The 23,443-nt window shown below is 35.0% G+C and overlaps 1 protein-coding gene across 11 annotated transcripts in view; it reads left to right on the forward strand.

The window, feature by feature from the left end:
- LRRC4C (leucine rich repeat containing 4C) overlaps positions 1–23,443 on the forward strand; it is a 1,068,826-nt gene that overhangs the window by 398,335 nt on the left and 647,048 nt on the right. For all 11 annotated transcript variants that reach the window (XM_081062636.1, XM_081062635.1, XM_081062634.1 and 8 more), the window contains one exon: positions 14,330–14,415. The gene's annotated coding sequence lies outside the window, so the exon portion shown is untranslated. The remainder of the gene's footprint in view (positions 1–14,329; positions 14,416–23,443) is intronic.

Consider the following 23,443-nt stretch of genomic DNA (forward strand, 5'->3'; position numbering starts at 1 on the left):
AGAAGCTTATCTGAGCTTTTCTTGTACTGATTCATCCAAAATATTATAGAGCCTTTAAAAAGAATGGGGGAGGTCTGTATGTTGTGACATGAAAAGATGCTCAACATGTAGTAAGCGAAAAAAAGCAAATAAAAAAAAACAGTGTGTTTACCAGGATTTGATATTTTTTTCAAAAAAAAAAAAAGAATGAAAGTAAAATCACTCCATTTTTATCTATAGAAAATTTCTGGAAGGATATATTCCAAAATGTTAACACTAGTTACCTCCGAGAAAGAAACTTACTTGCATATGAGGGCAATGAGGACAGAATAAAGCATTCTTTGTTATTGATACACTTTTGTATTGTTGTTTTGTATAGTTTCTTTTAAGTCTTTTCAGTTTTGTATTTTATACTACTACTATGGCAATTACAAATAAATAAGTTATACCATTCCTGTTATTAGGATTCCATGCGTACACAAAGACCAATGGGACATTTTTGAACTTGGTGATCTTATGATGTAGAAGATCAGACGAGTGAAAACAATAGCTATAACACAAAAAGAAGTGCACATGTATTTGAGATTATGAGAAAATTACATCTCATTATGAATATCAAGGAAATAAAAAAAAATAGGTAAATGGCATCTGATTGGAAAAGAGACATTTTTGATAGGCTGAGTTTTATAACTTGAAGCAAAGTCTGTCTTTTCTCCTTTCTGTGGCCAGTGCTTAGAATATGGTGGGTTCCAATAAATGTGGGTTACAGAAAAGGAAAGAAGGCAGGCGGATATAAAATATAATGGAATAATCATTTGGTCATAGAGGTTTAAAGCTGGGAAGGGTATAGAGATGATCTCATTTCATGCTTTGATGCTCTTCAGAAGAATAGTGTCATTCCAGTGAGGTGCCTTCCGTCATGGGTGGGCCTAGGACACCTCACCACAGTTTCACCCAAAAGCTTTTGTTTCATCTAATACTTATATTACTGGAAAATTAATGGTCTAGTTCAACCTTCATGTTAGCAATGAAAAAAACATTTTCAGAGGACTGAAAATTTCCCTCTCGTATAGATACCTAGTGGTACATTGAGTACTAGACCCAGAATCCCTGTGTTCTTAGTTTTTTCGTGTTTTTTGTTGTTGTTGTTTTTCAATGGATAGGAGCCCAAGTAAACCAGCTGGTTTGTTCCAATGTATGGGGCTTGACATGTATTTAAATAGGATGTGTAGTAAGAAACCGTGATCAGACTGAGTAGAACATATTACTTATCCTGGGGAATCATAAGAGAAAAAAACAAGCTTTACCTCACAGTCATGTAAGAATATAAGAATAATGAGAAGTAGGCCCACCAAGGTGTTTCACGAGGTGAGAGAAAGGGAGACTTCTGATTTTTACCAAAATCAAGTAAAAGAGATCAGATCTAACCACGTGCCTGAAATAGTTTTTTAAAATGTACAAAATATATGACATATCATGTTCAAGACATTGGATATTAAGCCACACAGGGCAGTGACTACTGAGAGATGATGAAAGGTAGTTGAGAGAACCAAGTGTGAACCCTGCCATTGCCCCAGCTGACTGCCCACTGGGAGTCGCCAGAGCCTATGAAGATGGGGAAATCATGACAAGAGCTGGAAGTGCATGGAAGTTAAGGGACTAGAGTTTTAAGGGACAGGGGATCAAAGAGGACAGAGTTGCAGGGAGAGACAAAGACACAGAGAGAGAAAATGAGAGGAGAGTACTACAGGTGTCTCCTCAGCTTCCATCTGCTCATTGAATGTGTGTGCAAAAACTACCGCGGCTAGGGAGAAATCATCCTGAAGGATAGATGGAATGGTACCTGGCACTCTCACCTGGTGAAGAAGTGCTCCTGTTTCCACCAGCCAGAGTGGAAAACCTCATAATCCATGTGATGCTAGGTAGAATATACCAGAAAGGACGTGTCTCCACAGGGACAAAATTAGCCCTCAACTGTACACTGCTCTGTTACCAACAAACAAATTAAAAGTAAGACTCAAAAGGATCAAATCATATCTAAGAAACTTCACTGCATCCCAGAACAAAAAAAAATAAATAAATAAAAACTAGAATTTATTTTAATGATCTAAGTAGCTCTAATTTCTTTCTCCGTTTTTTGTCGTAAAGATTATATTGTCAATTTCTGCATCATTTTACAATTGAGAATTATTTGTCTAAGCAAAATTAATTAGAAACCAAAACAAGGAAGCGTAAAAATAATTATAAATGATTAAGATGTAGTTTCTATGACTTCAATTTCATCATTCTCCTAAAGAAATCAATTTACACTATTTGCCTCTATTTCCAACATAATTAATTGATACAGAGCTTGCTCTGATTTAAAAAAAAAAGAAATCTCAGGTTGAAAGTTTTCTCAACTCTTCCTTGGGGCATACTTTAGGTGAAAATGAGTTTTTGTCTGCGTACTAAATCTGTCCATTAAGTACAGTGCCTGTTAGGAATATACGAGAGGAACCGATTCCCTTTCCCATGACAGGAGGATTGCCTAATATACCCATCGTTCCTCCATTCCTTGAAGACATTGCAACTTTGGATGCTACTGCCTATTCCAGTTTAACAGCAAAGATTTGTCTTGCAAGAACTCCTAAAATAATTTATATTTATCTTCATGCCTGTGACTGGTACCTGTTTCATGAGTTTTAAAACTGGTACCTGTTTCATGGTACCTGTTTCACGAGGAACTCCAATGCCTTAAGGGGTAGGATTGTGTTCAACAGTCCATTATTTATATACAGTCTATTTAGGGGTTATCTGGCTTTAATTCCTGTGGTAGTTAGAATGAGTTTGTATCAAATAAAGAAACAAATAGAGGCTTCCCTGGATGATTGGTATGGCATGGCCAGTAGAGGAGAGAGACGGCATGGGTAAGTGCCACTGAGGAGAGCATGGCCATTACAACAGACAAAACGAGCATTATTAGTACACGATCCCACTTGCATTGTGACACTGAGAATGAACAGAAACGATGCAGAAGTTTACATTTTTAAATTGTGTCATCTTTTTGGATTGATAAGCATTAGTCAAAAGTCAAGGTTCGTTAAATATTACTATGTGGACCAAGATGACCAAAAGCAGAGACATAGTCTTGACTTATGTTCCACAACTCTTCAAAATGGCCTTTCCTGGAGCATAATTTCAGGGAAAATATCAAAAAGTGATTGGATCAAGCCTATCAGGTGTTTATAGAATCATCAAGGGCCTGACAGGTGACTGCTTTGGAAATCTCCCCCTGCACTGCTAAGCTTTCGGGAGGTGCAGAAGAAAGGTGGGCACCTCAGGAACCCATGTCATTCCCCCAGCAGAGAACTTTTGGGACACAGAAATCCTAGCTGAATTGCCCAGAGCTGGCTTTTGTTAACAGTGTCAGCAAACCTCAAGCTTTTTTAGCCACTGAGTTTCATAATGCCAGAGGCAATTCTTTGCCTCCTTTCTAATGAAGCTGGAGAAAGAAATGGTATCTGTATTTTACAAGTCTTCCAGATTTATGTTTCTGTATTGAATGTGAACCCCCTCATAGGGGAGGTCAGCAAAATGAAAATAAAAATTTCACAACTGATAAATGAGGATACCGTATCTTCTCCTCAAGCTATACGGTTCTAATCTATTACTGAAACGTCTGTGAGTGCTAAATGATTCTAGTTTTGTTTTGTTTGTTTTTTTTAAATGGATGTTAATGATGAAAGTATAAACTTTTCCCCAGCTAGTAATACAATATTTCCTTTGTTTACTAACAGACTTATTTTCTGATACTCTGTTGATTTTGAGTATCATTCTTTACCACTCATCCAAGGGGAACTAACATTTATGGAGTTGCTAACAGGTGCCAGACATAATCATGGGTGTTTATGTTCAGTACTTAAGGCAACCTTAAAAACATGCTGTTGCAGCTAAGAATACTGAAGCTCGAGGAAGTTAAGTACTTTGACTAATAAAAATATGTCTGGAAGTGGAAACTAGAAAGAGGGAGGGCTACATGGATCACGGCTTGTGCCTAATCTCTGTAGACCTGACCTAATAAGTCAGTTTTTCATGGGTTTTGATTATCTGTCTCAAGGCTGCTCTTTGTTAGGAGAGAAATGTATTTCTCCTTAGAATGAGGAGACTAATGTACGTGAACATCCCCAAAAACTTTCCAGATGGGGAGATAGTTTAGAAAACAACTGCCTCTGTCATTTTCATATACCCCCTCCCGCTGCCAGTTGAAGCCAATTTCAAATGGTAGAACACAACTTATATCAGAATCTGTGTGATGTCTGTAATGTCCCATTTCAAAGAACTGAATAAAACCACTCTTGGGACAAACTAGCAAGCTTTGTTTAAATGGTCCCTAACTCTCCTTTAAAGCTTCCTAATAATACAAGGAAACCCAACCGTAGCCAACAAGTGAGTTCTTAGAATTGCATTTTCTTTGGCAGGTAGATGGTTTTGCTTAGTGCTGGAATGGAGGGTAATGGAGAATAATGGTTAAGTATATGGGCTTTGAAGTCAGACAACTGAGAATTGTAACCCAGTACAGTCATTTGTGTGACAGTGAGCCAGTTACTTAATCTCTTCAAACATCAGTTTGTTCCTCTAAACTCAGGGGGAGAAAATAACCTGCCTGCAGAGATGCTGTGGGAACAGAACATTACAAGTGTGTGAGACACCTAGCACAGCACCTAACCCTTAGGCACTGAGCATTTCTTACAGAGAGAGAGCTAAGGCTTCCAATGCATCCCCTCATAGGGAACGACTCCATGACACACATGTGATTTTGTTGCCATTTTATATATTTAAGCAAACTGGGGATTTACAGAAGTTTTTTATAAAACATGATGATAGTCACACACTTAGGCCAGGATATGAATATAGGTTTGTGTTTACTTCCGACACCTGGGCTGTTAAACACGTTCCTCTTAACATTACACCTGCGATCCTCATGTCACTGTGAAGTAAGTAGGTATGGAATTCCCAATATAGGAAATTAGTACTAGAGGCTCTGAGGACGTAATTGACTCGTTTATGGGCACATAGTTGGGAAGTGGTGGAACCAGGTCTGCATGATGCTATCTTGTGTTTACAACTAGTATCTCCCTCTCCTTTATGTCCTTGAATTCTCCCTCTGAATGTGCTCTGTATCTCAGAACTTTTTCTATAGGCAAATCCCACACCATCTCTGCCCAGCATAAATCTCTCACTGACTCTATATAACCAACAGAGTAAAGCCAGACATCTTTGTAGAACTTGCCTGGCCCTACGTGATTTGAATCCTGCACCCTCTCTAGTCTCCCCTCGTGATGAACTGCCTGCCAGCGCCCTTGGTTGCATCTTCTGGACTAGTGCATTACTTGTAACCCCTTCACACTCACCATGTTTTCTGTGTCTCTCTGAACTGATTCATGATTGGAATGTGCTTGCCCATCTTGTCGACTCTGGGACTGCCTGTTATCTTTCAAAACCCTGTCTGAACTCCTGGTCCACAAGGAAAACTGACCACTCCCATGGTGTGGCCATCAAAGTATGCCACTGGGCTTGCTGCTGGGAGCATGACAACTCTAGCTGCTGCTTTCAGTATCCACCAGGGCTTCTGCTGATAGGCCATTTCCTTTGGGCTGCTCCCAGCCAATTACTGCTACTAGAGTAGGCCCGTTCTTATAAAACACAAGACGCCACTAATGGGGAATTATAGGTCAAGAACTTTCCGTTGAGCTAGCTCAACTTTTCTTAGAACAGTACTGCAGTTCTAGAGTTTTCCCATCCAACCTTTTGACCTTCCATTCTCCTTCACATGTATCAGATTTCTACTGTAGTCTGAAAACTCTCCTTTCTTTCTCTTGATCACTCCACCTTTATCATTCCCAGGCATTTCCCCCAATAAGTTTATTTTATGTCTATTGCCGTCTTGATGTCTGCTTCCTGATCGACCTGAACTAATATAGCCATGTGGTGTCTGTCTCTATTCTGTACAGATATCATCACAATTCAATATTGTATTTATTGTTTTTCATATCATTCCTAATTAGAGTATGAAGGAAGTAAAATCAGAAAAGAAAAAAAAAGAAAAAAATGTTGTACTACTTCTTTTATTTTTAGCCCTTAGCATAATACTTGGTGCTTAGTAGATATTAAGTGAGCATTTGGATAAATGCATACTAAAAGCATGACCTTATCTAACATGAGTTTATTTAGATCAAAACAAACAAACAAAAAAAACTGTGTATGCTTCTCAGATAACACTGCCAATCAGTGTGAAGATACTAGGCAGTTAGCTTAGGGTCATAAATGCTAGGCTTGCTTCCCAGTATTACCGTTTAGCTTCTATACACCCAAAATATTTCCTTGAGTACAGATGAGTTTTCTTGCTTATGAACTCAATTTAACTAAACTTGGACTCTTGAAATCTCACTGAATATCTCTCATCACTAAATGAAGCAGCCTTGATTAATCACTCTGAGCATTTCAAAATATTCTGTCAGTTAACCTATATTTAACATAAGCAAGTGTAAAATCTATATGAGAGTACTCATTAGTACGAAAGCATATTCTTGGAGAGCTATAAAATTAGACAATAATTCTCTTAATGTTTCGAGATAGGGGGATATAAAACATTTCTATTTATTACTGGTAAGTTCTTTACAAACCTGTTCTGATCCATGCAATAATAGAATGCATTAGTATATTTTTTTTTTCTTTTTTAAGTTATATATTACTTATGGTTTTATTTTTGTTAAAAAGAAAAAAAAATAATAATAATTAAATTCTCTTTATAATTGAATTTTCTCTTTACACAAATTACACTGGCTTGGCAACCTAACTCTAAAATCCTACATCCTTGATTGACTCCAGCCAATTTTATTCTTTGTTTCATTCCATTTTTCCCAGTTGGGATCTCTGTTAGACATTTTTCATGTGTAATCTCCTAAATATGGTTTGTGTTATTCTTGTATCATGGATAATGATAGTAATAAACATCATTTACTAAGGGTATATTATGTGCACCAAAAATTATGCATTAAATGCTGTTATTTCCATCTCCCAAATGAGATGCTAAAGATGAAAAAAGTAAAGTAACATGGAGGCTATTGTACAACTAAGATCATCAGCGGCTTGAACACTGCTCTGCATGATTTTTGGACCATCTAATCTTAGTTTAATTGTGTAGTATTTCACTGTAAAGTGTGAACATTAGTCTATGAACTATTGCTAATATTAAATTAAAAGCATGCAATGCTCTTCTAAGAACTCTGCTGTTTATCCTACAAGCAATAGAGAGACACTTGGGTTTTTATGCAGAGGAAAATAATAAAATTCAGTATGTACTTTAAAAAAAACATATGAAAAGTAGACAGTGTGAATGATGGTAGCTAAAACTAAAAAAAGGGAGAAGTTGGCTACTGACAGTGTCTAAGCAGGGAATGATTAGGGTCTGATATAAGAATGCAGTAGCGATATGAATGGGAGTGGAGGATTAGAGATACACTACTAAACTCAGGGGACCAGTAATGTATGGACTGTGGGCCTTGGATCTCGTTGCTTAGCTATCACATATATGTTTGTTTCTCTGTAAAGAGATAAAATCTTTTTCCAAGTGTTACCATGAGCTTCAAATAATAGCATGTTGTCATATACTTACTTGTACATACTATGAGTCCAGGCATTTTCATAAGCACTTATACAGGCATACCTTATTGTATGCTTCACTTTACTGTGGTTTGCAGATGTTTTGCTTTTTACAAATTGAGAATAAGACTGTCCACCAAGCAAAGAGATTATGACTTGTTGAAGGCTCAGATAATGGTTAGCATTTTTTTTAGCAATAATGTCTTATTTTTTTTTAATTTAAAATATGGACACTATTTTTTTTTTTAGAAATAATGTTATTGCATACTTAATAGACTACAGTGTAGTGTAAACATAATTTTTACGTGCACTGGAAAACCCAAGCAAACAAACAAGAAAATTTTGTATCTCAATTTATTGCAATTCATTTTATTGTGGTAGTCTGGAACCAAACCCGCAATATCTCTAAGATATGCCTGTACTAAGAATCTACTTCTCACAGCAACTCTAAAAGCTAAGCACTATCATTAGTATGGTTTTACAGATGAGGAAACTGAAGCACTGAAAGGTGCAATAAAAAGTGATTGAGCGGTGGGGACGTAAGATTAAAATAATAGCCTGTATGATGTGTCTGATATATAGCTGGTGCTTTAGAAATGACTATATTAGCCACCTGAATTAATGTCCTTTACAGGTAGAACCAAATCTGACTCCTTTTTACAGCAGGGTAATCTAGCACTTGGTGTGAACTAAACTTTGATTGGATCTCCATGGACATAGCACAGGTAACGTTCCTGGGGCTGGTGATATGGTGGTGAACCAAAAAAAGCTTCTGACTTCATGACATTTCCTTTCATCTGGAACAGGTGTTAGGATGACTAGGTGACTGAATGAAAGAAGCAGAACTGGAAAACTATTTCTAAATTATTTTCTACAACACACACACACACACACACACACACACACACACACACACACACACACATTTTTTTCCTGAGAACATTTACTCAGAAAGTTTCCACAGAAACAAGACTCTGCAAACTTTTCCCACTTTACCGAGGCCTAGGGGAGCACATGTGTTTCAGATACTTTCTTGAGCCCTTCCCCTTTTCATAGAGTTAAACTCTGGACTGTTACACTTCCAAAGCTAGCTACAAACTGGCCCCTTATTTTCTGTTAAATTCTCAGCAATTAAAATAGTGCCTAAAACATTGAGCACTTAAATAATGTGTGTTGAATTAATGGATGATTGAATAAATAAATAAAGGCACTTTTCATTTTTTAGGCTGTTCATTACTTACATAAGGTAAGATGGTTTTTGAGGAAAAACTTCAGTACTTAAGAATTAATTATAGACTGGCATGTATGCTAATATGTATGGTTGGGCAAAGAAGATACAACAATTCAAAAGTAGTTCTGCAAAGTCATTTATAACAAGCATTGAGGACTTAATTTTTGGCTAAATTGCTAAATTCACGTGAGCACCAAAACTATAGCATTTCTTTGAACTTCAGAAGTGTCATTATGCCATGAAGTTTTAAAAATTAAATCGAACTTTCAAAGTTCATCTCATAAACATATTTGTGAAAATATGAATTGTTCAGTATAAATCTGTCACTCAGTCTTCCACTATGTCCAACAAGTCTTGAGAAAATTGTCCTATGTTCTTCATCTTGTCTTATATATGGACACATGTATAGCATATACATAATTATAGAATATATGTTATTTTGAATTTCCTCTTTTAACTTGATATACCATATGCAGGTATATCATGTTTCCCAAAAAATAAGACCTGGCTGGACAATCAGCTCCAATGCATCTTTTGGAGCAAAAATTAATATGAGACCCAATGTTATATTATATTATATTATATTATATTATTAGACCCGGTTTTATGTTATAGTAAAATAAGACTGGGTCTTATATTAATTTTTACTCCAAAAGATGCATTAGAGCTGATTGTCCAGCTAGGTCTTATTTTGGGGGAAACATGGTATATGGCACTATGTAATTATATGATTATAATTTTAGTATCTTGATGATATTTTCTCTACATGCTCCAATCCTATGCAGCCACATACTGATTCACCTCCAGTAGAGTTCTGGAATTTTATCAATTCTGGATTGTGTCTAAAAACATGCATTTACAAGATAGCATCATTACATTGTAGCACGTTCTCATTGAATAAGAACTTGAAGTTCATACAATTAAATAATTCTCTCCATTTAAGGATATAGACACACAAACTGAGAGGGCTGTGGGAGGCAGATCAGCCTGGTGAGAAGAAAAGTAGGGTAACAGGTGGACATTCTTCAGCTGTAGTAATAATAATAAGTATTATTATTATTTTTTAATTTATTGGGGTGACAATTGTTAGTGAAATTACATAGATTTCAGGTGTACAATTCTGTATTACATCATCTATAAATCCCATTGTGTGTTCACAACCCAGAGTCAGTTCTCCTTTCATCACCATATATTTGTGTGGTAATAATTATATGCTGAGATCATCACATAACTCCTTTGTGCCTCAGTTTTCTCAAGTCTGCCTCGCTTAGATTATATTTTTAGGAACATCACCTTTATCTACCTAATATAACTTACCTGGCTCAAACTAACCAATGGCACTTCTAAGCCAGTTTGTACAATACAGAATCAAATCCAGTAACACACTTAGATGATATCTAGTACATCGTATGTTCAACGTCTGCTACCTGCTGCTGTGATTATGATTATAAGGATGATGATCTGTACCAAGTCTCCCTGGTGTGGCACAGACATATTCTAAAACCGTTCCTTGGTTTATTGTCAGGTAGAGTGAACTATCTTTAAGATGTCTTCATCTATCTCTTGGAACGTTTGTCTGTGACACTTCAGAGTCGTTGTAGTACTCTCATCCAAATGAAGAAAGAACATCAGGGGATTTCTATTCTATTCTATTCTATTCTATTCTATTCTATTCTATTCTATTCTATTCTATTCTATTCTATTCTATTCTATTCTATTATTTCCTTCATTCATTCCTGGCCAGAATAGCTGTTTATTGGAAGGAAACGGGTTGTCAGAACTGGAGGAAGACATGGGTCCATTAATTTTTGCTCTCTTTGGCCGATGCACGATTACTACTTATAGAATATTCTCAACTGATTCTTTTTAAGTGACTCAAGAAGTGGCACTTCTAATTAGATTGATATTCATCATAACTATTTCATTGGCTCTTGGTAAACACAGAGTGAATTACTGCTATTACTCTCCAACATTACAATGAGTTACTTCTCAGAAGAAATTACAAAGAAGAGTGATTACTGAGGGGATTGAATGCTTCTTAAGTAATTAGGTACTAGAAGTAAGTGGGTCCTAAAAATGTTACAACAGTATCAGTTACTCTGTTTTTTAACTCATTATTAGTCTTCCAGATGCTATCTGGGCTTCCTCAGTTAGGTGTAAAAGTGATTGGCATTTTGACACTCTGCTGTATTATCTACAAATGATCTATTCTGGGGGCATAATGTACAACATGAAGACTATAATTAACAATACTGTATATTTGAAAGTTGCTAAGAGTATATCTTAAATGTTCTCATCACAAGAAAAAAATTATAACACTGAGATGATGTTTGTTAACTAAACTTTTCATGGTAATTATTTTGCAAACTATACATATATCAAATCATTATGTTTTACACCTTAGACTTATGTAGTATTATGTCAGTTATATCAATACAGTTGGGGGGGGAATGAAAACCATGAATTTTAATTTAAGTTAGTTTTGTGACACAGCCACCTAGGTTGGCATCTCAATTTCACTATTTTCTAGCTGTGTGTCCTTGTGCAAATTGCTTAATCTCCCTATGTCCAGTTTTGTTTTGTTTTTTTTTTTCCATTTTTAGATGGAGATGATTTAGATTTAGATGTGGGTGTTGCACCTACATAGGATTATTTGTGAATTAAATGAAATAATATAGGGAATCACCTAGAATTGTAGCTGATGTTTAGTAAATTTATAGTAAGTACTCAGAACTCTTAGATATCACTGTTGTCATTATCAATTTTATTATTAGATTATGACATATTTTCCTGGCTCTGTAAATCAGAAAAATATAAATGGCCTATTTTTAGGTTTTACTAAAAGTTAATATAGTAGAAAATAGCCTACTTTGTTTTTTATTTATTTTTAAAAATGTTTTTCAATTACATTTAACATAGAGTATTATATTAGTTTCGGGTATACAACATAGTGATTAGATATTTGTATAGTACCTAATGAAATGATCACCTTAATAAGTATAGGGCCTATCTGACACCATACATAGTTATTACATATTATTGACCTATGCTGTACTTTACATCCCCATGACTATTTTCTAACTACCAATTTGTACTTCTTAATCCCTTCCCCACCTTCACCCATCCCCCAGCCGATCTCCCATCTGGCAACCATCAAAGTGTTCTCTTTGTTTGTGAATTTGTTTCTGTTTTCTTTACTCATTTATTTTTGTTTTCTAGATTCCACATATAAGTAAAATCATATGGTATTTGTCTTTGTCTGGCTTATTTCACTCAGCATAATACCCTCTAAGTCCATCCATGTTGTTGCAGATGGCAAGACTTCATTCTTTTTTACGGTTGAATAATATTCCATGGTATATATGTAACACTTCTTTATCTAATTGTCTATTGATGACACTTAAGTTGCTGCTATACCTAGTCTATTATAAAACATACTGCAATGAACATATAGATTCATATGTCTTTTCAAATTAGTATTTTGGGTTTCTTTGTATAAATACTAAGGTGTTAACTTTTAAATAGGGCTGACAGAGAAGGCTTCACTAAGAAAATGAATGCATTTCAGTGAAGACCCAGTGGAGGTGTGTAGGAGGTTTATCTTGGTCAGCAGAAGAACATTTCAGGGAGAGGGAACAGGAGAAGCAACACCCAGAGGATTAAACATGCCTGGGATATTTGAGCAATGGGACAGGACGCCACTGTGGTATGAGCAGAGTGAATAAGAAAAGGAGGTCTGATTGCTACCATAGGACCAAACACGTAAAATTTTACCAAACCTTTTAACTTTTTATTTTGGCTTTTATTAGAATGAGATGGAAGCTACCGAAAATTTTTGAGCAGACAAGAGACTTAATCTGATTAACCTTTTAATCGAATCATTCTGACTGCTACTTGGAGAATAGACCAAAGGAAGGGATAAAGTAAAGACTCCATGGCAATAATCTTAACACCCCTTATAGTAGTTTATACCAATATTGTAGAATTAGATATGGAAAAAAAAAGTGGTCACATTTTAGATATATTTTGAAGTTAGCACCAATCAGATTTGTTAACATACGTGATATGGCGTATGGGAGAGAGTGGAGCCAAGATGACTCGGAGATTTTTGGAATTTGAAATTGGTAGGATGAAATAGCCTTATCTTCGTAGAAATTATACAAAGAGAAAATTGGTGGTGGCAGAGAGCTCAGTTTTGAATATGCTAATTCTAAATTGCCTGTTAGCATTCTAAGTGAGTCTATAAAGTACACAGTTGCTTATAAGTATCACACTCATGCAGAGGTTTGGGCTAAAATAAAAAAAAAAAAAAAGAAAAAGAAAAAGAAAAGAAAGACAATCCCAGGTGTATAGATGATATGTATTGTCATAAACCTAGATTTAATCAAAGGGAGGTAGTCTAATAGAAAATAGGAGATGTTCAAGATGTGAGCCATGGTACATTGTATTGTCACAAGGCTAGGAAGATGAGAAAATTTCAGAGGAGACTAAGTATAATAAATTTAAGGAGGAAAACTGGAGAGAATGATGCTCTGGAAACCAAATAAGAAAAACTAGTTTAATTGATAAGAAATATCAGATTGGTATAGTGAAAAGCCCTGACTGTTGCATTATTAAATGGCTGATTCACTTCAAGATAGCGCAAGTAACAATTGTATATTATATTTGAATGTCCATTATGTGCATAGGGTAAATGGTGATTTAAGAAGAGAAAAGCAAGAAACAAAAAACTCTCACAGATAAAACATAAATCTCACAGATAAAATATTCTCCATCTTCAAGGCTAAAAGGTAGGGAGATAAAATTAGGAACACTGGCTTAATTCTTGTAATAAATGATATGCAGCAATCTGTGGGAATACAGTGAGATAGAGATTAATTTTGATGGATGGATTCAGGGGGGGAAGGTCATATTTGAGCTGGGTATTGAAGAATGACTATGAGTTTGCTGGGTGGCAAATGAGAATGGACAAAAGAATAGTACTATTTCAGGCAGATAAGATGGCATGAACAATGACATAGAGGAATTAAAAGGCAAAGTCTGTTCAGGAATAAGGAATAAATTCACTTGACTAAAATAGAGTGTACAAAGAAAGATGGGGATAAAATAGCTATAGACATACATTTTTTTCTTTATAAAAAAGTCTTGCTCTACAAGATTTTTCTACAATAGAAATAAAAATTTGGTAAAGAGAGATATTTCTTTCTACAATATAAAGAAAATTTGATAAAGAGAGATATTTATCTAGAACCAAATATTATGATTACTGTAATTTTTTTAAAGCCTTTTATATTCTTGGAAAAGCCTCAAGCATGACATATTATAAAATGAATATACTCTTAGATAAATATATAGAAGTATAAATTGTTCCCTCTAGGTTACTTCATTAAGTAGATTTTAATTTCAAATAATTTTGCTTGGGCTATTTTCTAACTTCCTTAAGTGTAATGCCATATTTTAATGTTATTTCTTTCCTAGAAATGGTTCTCTGTATTTCAAGCCTGCAAGATCACCCAATCAGAGTGGTGCCCAATACGCTGGAACATCTGACACACTGAATGAATGTGAGTACAATGTGACTATCTTTAAGAAAAAAAAAAGTAGAAAGAAAATTGTCTCATATGTACTTAAAGTACCTTGGAGTAGACTGTGAATTAATTAATATGGTTGATGGTTGAAGCCTTGGCCTGAGCGAGCTCTCCCTGGTAAGACTGGGGACTGTGCAAGCACAAGTATCGGGGCCGTTTCTCCTCTAAGAGCACACATTGTATTTTTACCTGGAACCACTTTGTCGTTCATAGCTGCTATGCTTCTAATAAAACTTTGAAAGCTGGTTTTCTGACCGCCACTTCATATATTCCCACTTATTCTGCTCCCTGACTCTGACTGAACTTATTCTTTATCCCACTTTGGTTGTCCTCTATCATTCTGATCTCCTGGATGCCACATTAATTTTATTTGCCTCCTTAAATCCAAAGTCAGCCAATTGCATTGGATTCTCTTTAACCTTCTTGTATGCTATCAGTTTTATCTCCTGCATACTTACCTTGCCAGTTGCCAAGTTGATGCTTATTTGTGTAATGATGTGATTGTTTTCTGTATCTGTCATTAGGTCAAATGCTCCATGCAGGCAAGGATCAGGCATGTTTGCTGACATATAAAAGACATTCAACATTTCCATGCTGCCAGACCCTACCTGGTCCTGAGTGGAATTTGGCCACTTAAAATGTCCCACCCCTTTCGTGGTTGTTCAAAATCTCTACTCTTCTTAAACACAAATCTTCCCCAGACTTTCTCAGTTTCAGATGAAACAACTTCCTGCTTTCTAGAAAAGATGAGGAAATTTGATGTGTATCTATCTATCTATTGTTTATTTTTTGTTTCCCAAAATAATAGATTTTAATCCTAACACTTTGTATTTCCTTATCAACTTTATTAAATCAGCTATTCATCTTGATTTTCATTTGTCCATTTCCCATGTTCCTTTCACACAGGCAAACCCAAACATGCTTCTGTTTACCTTATCCTGGGGAAAAAAATTCAACCATTTCAAATCATATCAAAACAAGCATTCATCTCACTGTTCTCATTTTCCCCTCTAACTTAGCCTCCTTTTCTCCATTCAGACTTCGCTATAGAACTGTTAATGTACTTTGCCAATTTGTGGGACATTCCACAAGAAAAGGGGCTATTTTTATTTTGTTGTACAATGCATTTTCAATACCTACCGAAATTAAGACCTAGCCGGACAATCAGTTGTGATGCCTCTTTTGGAGCAAATATTAATATATGACCCAGTCTCATATTATATAAGACCGGGTCTTATATTATGTTGTATTATATAAGACCCGGTCTTATAGTGAAATAAGACCGGGTCTTATGTTAATTTTTGCTCCAAAGGGTGCATTAGAGCTGATTGTCCGGCTAGCTCTTATTTTCGAGGAAACATGGTAGCACGATATCCAAAATGCTAGGGGCTCAATAATTGAGTTAATTTTAGACACCCTTTTACTTACCACTCTTTATCTGAGTATTAAAATATTGCTTTAAACAGGGCTAAAATTGCTCTTACCAAGATAATAACTAAGCACAACATCTCCCCTCTCTGTTATTCAATCATGGCCACATTTGAAATTCTCTTAAATCTCATATCATAATTTATCTAAATTACTGTGAACTTTGTGTATGCCTCATCACTTCATCAGAGTCAGCCCCTTGAGGTCAGGACGATGAACTTGCTTATTTCTTTAGGCCCACAACACATTTTATTTTATAATTGTTTTTATTAAAGTACAGTTGTCATGCAGTATTATATTAGGTTCAGGTGTACAGCGTAGTGATTTGACATTTATATACCTTAGGATGTGACCACCATGATAAATAAGCGTAGTAGCCATCTGTCACTGTGCAAAATTACTCTGATATTATTGGCTATATTCCCTGTAATATATACTATATCCTCATGGCATATTCATTTTATTTTACTTTTTAAAGTGAAAGCTCAAAGTCTGTGTCTGTTTTGTTTGTTTGTTTTGTTCTTTAGATTTCACATATAAGTGAGATCATATGGTATTTGTCTTTCTCAGTCTGACTTATTTCACTTAGCATAATATTCTCTAGGTACAGCCATATTGTCTCAAATGGTAAGATTTCATTCTTTTTTATGGCCAAGTAGTATGCCATTGTATATGTATACCAACTCTTTCTCCAGTCGTCTACTGATGGGCACTTATGTTGCTTCCATATTTTGGTTATTGTGAATAGTGCTTCAGTGAACATAGGGGTGCGTATATCTTTTCAAATTAGTGTTTTAGATTTCTCCAGATAAATACCCAGAAGTGGAATTGCTGGGTCATAAGGTAGTTCTATTTTTAATTTTTTGAGGAACCTCAAAACTTTCCCATAGTGGCTACACCAATTTGTAATTTCACTAACAGTGCACCAGGGTTCCCTTTCTCCACATCTTTGCCAACCCTTGTTGTTTGTTGATTTATTGATGATAGACATCCAGAGAAGTGTGAGGTGATATCTCATTGTGATTTTCATTTTCATTTCTCTGATGATTAGTGACATTCAGCATCTTTTCATATGCCTGTTGGCCATATGTATGTCTTTTTTGGAGAAATCTCTATTCATGTTCTCTGCCCCTTTTTGAAATTGGTTTGCTTGCTTTTCGGTGTTGAGTTGTATAAGTGTTTTTTTAATAAATTTTGGATATTAACCTCTTATCAGATGTATCATTGGTGACTATCTTCTCTCATTCAGTAGGCTGTTTTTTGTTTTGATTTTTTTCTGTGCAAATTTCTTTAGTTTGATGTAGTCTCATTTGTTTATTTTTTCTTTTATTTCCCTTGCCTAAGGAAAGAGATCAGAAAAAATATCACTTAGACCGATATCACAGAGTGTACTGCCTATGTTTTCTTGTAGGAGTTTATGGTTTCATGTCTTATATTTAAGTCTTTAATTCATTTTGATTTTATTCTCATATATGGTGCAAGAAGGTGACCCAGTTTCAGTTTTTTGCATGTATCTGTTCAGTTGTCCTAGCACCACTTATTGAAGAGACTGTCTTTACCCCATTGTATATTCTTGCCTCCTTTGTCATAGATAAAATGACCAGATAGGTATGAGTTTATTTTTGGGTTCTCTATTCTGTTCTAATGATTTACGTGTGTATTTTTGTGCAAGCACCATATTGTTTTAATTGTTATAGCCCACAATTCTTAACAAAGGCTTACTAATCAGTAATTCTAATTAGTTGAATTATCTTTAAGTACTGAAGGATCCTCTAAAATTGCTCTGACCACATTAGCATTACCTTTGGTAAAATAGTTTGTCCCTGAAATAAAAATGTGAAAGTTTAATGGGTTAGTCTGTTATAAACCATTTCAAATCATTAAAGTAATCATTTTAAAAACTCTCTGCTGAATGAGCTATACCTGTGTTTCATATTATGATCTATTTATTTAAACAATTTAAAATATCTATCTATATGTATGTTATACACACATGAACATACGAGGTCTGACAAATACATTTGTGACCTCATCCTAGAAAACGTGCTACATACCCCATTGCAGAATATCACTATGGTTACCTTCAAAGTACTCCCTTTGGGAAGCTGTGCATCAAGACCAGCACCAGGTCTATCCTTCAAAGACATTTTGGAACTCTTTGTCTGGAATGACTATCAGACCTGTTGTCTTATTACCCTTAATGTCCTGAATGTCATCAAAATATCTTCCTTTCAATATTTGCTTTATCTTCAAGTAAAGAAAGAAGTCATTGGGGGTCAGATCAGGTGAGTAGGGAGGGTGTTCCATACAGTTATTTGTTTACTGGCTAAAAACTCCCTCACATACAGTGTCGTGTGAGCTGATGCCTTGTCGTGATGCAAAAGCCATGAATTTTTGGCTAAAATTTCAGGTCATCTGACTTTTGCACACAGCCTTTTCAGAACTTCCAAATTGTAAACTTGGTTAACTGTTTGTCCAGTTGGTACAAATTCATAGTGAATAATCTCTCTGATATCAAAAAAGGTTAACAACATCGTTGCAACAAGTTCACAAACTTAATTGTCACACCTCATACACATATACACATTAAAAATTATTGGTAACCACTTGATAAAAGAATATCCATTGGTTAAATTTTTTCTAAGAAAATAAAATCCTTTCCAGGTCCTTTAAATGCACCCAGTAAATGCACGCAAGAGTAGATAGGAAATCTCTCAGAAACTATTTTAGGAACCTGAGCAGACTCTTAGGAATTACTTCATACTCACCTTCCCTGTGTATTAATTTTTGCCTTACCAAAATAGGTTCTTATTTTTTTATCACCCTGTTTATTCTCTTTTCCCTCCAATTCGGATGGATTAGCAGCCTGCATTGAGTATATTTGGCCCAAGTTTGATCTCCAAAGACCCTTTTGGGACACTATTTCCAGTATTACCCATAGGCTGCATGCACTGAACCCACTGATTGAAGTCTTGTAACCATGTACCTTGCTCAGGCCTTCGGGAGATCTTACATTTGGTGAAAAGAGATCAGGCCAATGCACAGTGATTATTCGGTAGCTTGTGGGCCAAATGATTTATGGTTTAACTTTTCTTTTTTTAAATTAGTTTTAACTTTATATAAAGATAAATAATTTATTGACGAAAATAATTTGTTTTTCTCCCAGCAAAAAGTCTTGAATGTTATCCATGTGCTGACTTAAAATTTGAATTATATTGCTTATATGATGTTCACTCCAATGATTGCTGTTTATCAGGGACATCTGCAAAATTTAAATAATTCTCAAAACAAAACATTTTAAAACTTAGCATCGATAACAATTCAGAAAGGCTTACTGATGTTCACTTAATTTGGGAGGTCTTTCAGTTTCTAATGCAGTGACTTGAATAACTGTATAGCCCATGCCTCTTCTGTAATTATTTGGTGTATTTTTCAGCCACTCTCTGCAACTCTATATCTATATAATGTACCAGAGGTACTAACCTAGAGGGACCTGAAATTCTGTTACATTTCCTCTCTGGGCTCCATTTAATTATTCCATTGGATATCTTTCATTTGTTCCCTCTATGCTGACCTCTGTCCTGGAGGCTGACCTGTTAAGGATACGTCAATGAGCTACAGTCCTTTCTTTGACCAATGGGGAGGCCCAACAAGAGATAATAAGAAAAGAAAAATGAGATCACAATGTTCATTCCCTGGGATTCCTCTCCATGAGTTCATCTCAAGCTGGATGGATCCCTTAGGCAAAGGTCTGCTTCTTTCCAAGTTACCTTTATGTGTAACATATGTACACACTGTCTACATGAAGAGCTTCCTATCCTACTCCCTTCTGACCTAGAGGTCAGTGACTCCTTTTTTCTTACTAGCTCAAAGTTCTGCACCCTGGTTCCTCTAATCCTGGTTACCTCTTTGTAAATAGCCCCCTTTAAAAAAATATACACTCCTCAAATTATCTGAGTCTGAGTGTGCTAACTATTTCCTATCAGAACTCTGGTATGTCTTTCTTTGACGTACCTTAATTAGTATCCTATGGACTACAACTTTGTAAAATGTTCACTGATTCGGCAGAGCAACAAATTAAAGTATATAGGTAATAGGCATGAACTACTTGTTAATACAAAAAAAAAGGTCTTGAGAAAATATTATAAAATATTGTATTAACATTGTTTGTTGTTTCCTTCTACACATTTAGATTGACTCCAAAACAACATTTAGGAATTGAGTTGTTAGAAGGTTACAGTATGATTTCCTGTGTACTTCTTTTTTCTGTGCATGGGCAGCACTGAAGTTGTATTGAATCTCTGAGGATATGCAAATCAAATTTTTACCCATTTAATTTTTCCTTTTAAAAGGTGTTAGAAGTTAAAAGGTGATATGGCCCATAGTTGAGCTATTTGAGATATTGATAAAGGGATTGATTGGTATGAGTGGCGATATTTACCAAAAAAGAATTTGGGCTGTATTTTTGTTGTTGGCATTCAACAAGTTAGAGTTTTCTTTCTTTCTTTTTCTTTCTTTCTTTCTTTCTTTCTTTCTTTCTTTCTTTCTTTCTTTCTTTCTTTCTTTCTTTCTTTCTTTCTTTCTTTCTTTCTTTCTTTCTTTCCTCCCTCCCTCCCTCCCTCCCTCCCTCCCTCCCTCCCTCCCTCCCTCCCTCCCTTCCTTCCTTTCCTTTGTTTCCTTTCTTTTTCTTCCTTCTTTTTTTTTAATGATTTCCTTCCTTCCTTCACATTTTTAAAGAGGAGATGTTTAAAAGCAACAGAATTGGATGTCTTCCATCTAAGAAGACCTCAAATGACAAAAATGCTTTCTAATTCAATTACACAAATTAGCCTCTAAATATTTTTTAATGACTGTGTTAAAGGAGAGACAGAGTTCTTTATGCTAAACTTAATACTGTATATAATCACCTGCCAACATTTTTCCAGAACATTTAGGTATTTGAAATTTAGTTGCTGCTTTTAAGTTATAAAAGAAATTATAGGCCTATTAAGGAAAGCTTGAGAAATTGAGGGAAAAATGTTTATCATTCTAACCCAGAACTATTGTAGTTTTAAGACGTTGACCTCTATTTTCTCATGTAGTTTTAATCTTAGTGCACTATCTCTGCATCAATTGGCCAAGGATTTTTACCAAATTCCTAATTGTTTTATAATAATTAATTTTAGATCTCTTTAAGAAAACTACTTGGTACACAGAGTAAATGTTCAATAATGTTAGTGATAATTTAATGAAACAGATATTGAATGCAGTTTTAAAATGAGAGATTACTTCAATTATAATGACTTTTTTTAATACGCACCTACTTCCATATTGTCAATTCTAAGTTGCATAAATTTTTTTTTCAAAATTTTCCAAGCACATTTTATAAAACTGCAAAACAGTTCAATTTTCAGCATAGTTTTCTTTTATGTAGCACATCAAATAGCAAGGAGTCCATGATACCTTAATATTTTTATTTCTGAGACTAGATTATCAGATATTGTAGGGTGCGTGTGTGTGTGTGTTTCTGTTTCTGATGAACTATTATAACTCATCACATACATACCATCTGCAGTTCCTTTTTCTTTTAAACCATAAAAGTTGCTACAAATCCCATAAAATTCAGGTAGTAAAACAAAAAGAAGTGGTTAACTTCACTAATTGAGCTTTACGGCTTCAAATAAATATTTTATTACATTTTCCTTTTACTTTTCAATGTTTGAAGTCATGTATATTTGTGTCTAGTTACAAAAAAAATATTTACCTTGATTCCTTAGAAAAAAGTATTAAAAATAAATGAAAAGTTTCCCCCCCTTCTGAGACATTTTCTTTTTAAAAATGAGTACGTAGTGGTCTAACCCACGTACTTCTCCTCCCAGTGATTAGGCAGAAATCAAGTTCTGTGAGGCACACCAAAGTGAACTATATAGTATGTCAAAGAAATGTCTCCGAGTACTTCCCACTTGCAGGCAAAAACATTATTCAATTATAATAATAGATATTACATTTTAATCAATAACCCCTTTGCTATTAATCCATTTTTGACTGCCTGAAGAGGTTTAAATAACATGTTAAGAAAATCATCGATCTACGAAGTAACTCCAAAGATAAAAGGGTTGTAATTCTTTCATTTCTAATTCACCATATACAAAATTGACATATATATTTTGTATTATTGTCACTCTTGGAACAACCTAGCATTACTTTGTGTACTCAAGGTGTTTTACTTGTCAACTTAAACAAAAATCATCTGTGATTTTTATTGGTGACACAAATGTGAACAGCCATCAGCAAATATACATTTTCTTACCTCTTACTAGATGTTTGATATTCTTTAATGGTCAGTACCTGCTATATTATAGACCTGAGCTAGGTTTTACTTTTTCCTAAATTTGCTTAATTCAGTGAGTAATTTTATTTCATGAAATATCAATGCACTCATTTTAAAAATATCACAGAATATATAAACACCCTTAACAATCTGAACACTCATGATACTCCCTAGGCAAACATAACCTTTATTATCACTGAAGCACTTTCATTCAGATATTTTCTCTGTGCGTATATTTTAATTTTTATTCTACAGTCTGTTACATTTTGTTTCTTTTTTAAATAGGTATGTATGTAAAATTTTTAAAGGTTTGTTTGGTACTTCTTTGCAGACTTTTATCTTGATTTATTTAACTAATACTCTAGGACTAAGAGTATATTGTATACAATTTATATTGTTAGAAACAGTGCCAAGATCAACATGCTGATTCATAACTTTTTGTAGATATCCTTCTCTGCTTTAGTAGAATTAATTCCCCAAACAAAATATCGGAGTAACAGGCATACATATTTTGAGTGTTTTACATCCTTACTAAATCTGGAAATATTTTATCTAACAATGTAGGACAGTGATTTGGTATTTATTTTTTAATATGTATGACTCTGATAGATGCTGCGTTAGTCCATTTATGCTGCTATAATTAAATGCCATAGACTAGGTGCTTAAATAACAAACATTTATTTCTCACAGTTCTGAAGTCTGAGAAATCCAAGATCAAGGTGCCAGAAAATTGGGTGTCTGGTGAGCACCCGCTTTCTGCTACATAGATAGCCATCTTGTCTCTGTGGCATCACATGGAGAAAGATGTGAAGAAGCTCTAGGGCGTCTCTTTGATAAGGGCACTAGTGTTGTTGTGAGGGCTCCACGTCATGACCTCAGCAGCTCCCAAAGTCTCCACCTTTAAATACCATCACATTGGGGGTTACGTTTCAACATACAAATGTTAGGATGACAAAAACATTCAGTCTGTAGCAGATGCCAGTGCTCTTCTATTATTACTTTGACTTTTTGTCATTTGCAAACATTAATATGTTTCAGACAATTGTTGCCCATTTTTATTTTTCCTTTTGTTAATTACCCATTTATGTCCTTACCTGGGTCATGTTTCCTGATAACAAATGGAGCAGATGGAATGTAATGTATGATATTTAGATCCTAGGGAAAAAGGGAAGAAGGCATTCTATCCAGTCAGCCACATTGCATGCTGAAAAGTAATCTCCATCCCTGGAGACTTGAGGAATTTAGCATTTGTACTGAATACCAAAG

This window comes from Rhinolophus hipposideros (assembly GCF_964194185.1).
Source record: "Rhinolophus hipposideros genome assembly, chromosome: 10".
NCBI classification, from domain to species: Eukaryota; Metazoa; Chordata; class Mammalia; order Chiroptera; family Rhinolophidae; genus Rhinolophus; species Rhinolophus hipposideros.